This window comes from Cyprinodon variegatus, unplaced genomic scaffold (genome assembly GCF_000732505.1).
Source record: "Cyprinodon variegatus isolate N-32 unplaced genomic scaffold, C_variegatus-1.0 Scaffold282, whole genome shotgun sequence".
Classification (NCBI taxonomy): domain Eukaryota; kingdom Metazoa; phylum Chordata; class Actinopteri; order Cyprinodontiformes; family Cyprinodontidae; genus Cyprinodon; species Cyprinodon variegatus.
In genome coordinates, this window is record NW_015150735.1 from 75,516 (window position 1) to 76,893 (window position 1,378).

Genomic DNA, 1,378 nt, shown 5'->3' on the forward strand with positions numbered 1-1,378 from the left:
ACTGTAAAGTGTATTGAGGTGTAACTTTACTGTTGAATGGAATTGAACACACAAAAATAACAAATAATACTTGATAAAGTTGATGAAACCTGAAAAATGTTAATTTTATTAACATTTTATGTTTTCCTGGACTAAAACTTGTTAGTGAAAGTCAAGGTCTAGACCCTAAAGCTGATTATGAATCTTTAGCAAATTTCAAAACATTATTTCTTAGAGGTTCTTCCTCTAATCTACATCCACGCTGCTTTACAACAATAAACACTCAAAATGTATTACACTACTCCGTTTCAATCTAACACATAAAAATCAAACCATTAAACACATGTTACTACATGCTTGTGTCAGGATACAATTAGGAATAAAGATAGGGATTGGCAGCAATTCAAACATCTTCAAGAGGTAAAGTCATGGCTGGTCCTGTAAATCCCAGATTAAAGATGCACCTGCAAAGCCGAGCTCCAGTGTTTTATAAGCACAGCTTGATTTCGGTGAGGCTTTGTTCCCAGCAGGACTACCTTTGATGATTTAATCTTGCTTTTCATCTATTCTGTTGTCATATAACCAATTAGTGTTCATGCGAATATTGCTGAAGTGAGGTTTTTGCCCCAAACTAATGGATCCTGGCAGGTAAAAAGCCATTATCCCCCCAAAAATGTCTTTTAAAGTAGCGTAGATCATTTCACATTGAATTGATGGGTTATTTTTGCTGTTTCTTTGAATTAAAGTTTAACAAATACTTGTTAATCCATGTGATAGACAAGCCTCCTGGACCAGAGTGCATCTCACTTCCTGCCAACTGACAGCTGAAGATTAGCACCAAGTCTAAATGCTTTATGTCTCTTTTAAGCAGCAGAGGAAAACATTTGGGAGTGACACCACCATATTTTGGGGGAAAGATTAAATTATTTTACTCTTTTAAAGGAGTTTTACTTTTTCAGACATATTTTTTTCTCAACAGTACAACCCTATCTGATGTTACTGAAGCTTGAGGTGATCACAATTGCACTTTTGGATTCTTCTCTATAAAAATGTAGTTTTCTCTGTGAAGTTTTTTGCTAATTCCTGTGCCTGTTCTGTTGGAAGGAAAGTGGAGGACTGGATAAACTTTTAAACCCACTTCTTTTTTCTGCAGCTACACTAACCTGCTACCAGTGGAGTGGAAGCTCTGCACTGGTGGCTAAATTGTTCAGTAGGTATTTTTAAAGGAGGAGATTGTCCTTACTCTAAGATTGTTCTCTTTGTTCTGCTTCATTCTCTCTCTATTCTCCTATTCTGCAGAATCTGTTAGTTTAATCTCTAATGTTCTGCTCTCTCTGCTTTTCCTCAGAGTAGCTTTGCCTCGTCTGTTCCTGTTCGGCTGCGACACCATCCTGGAGAG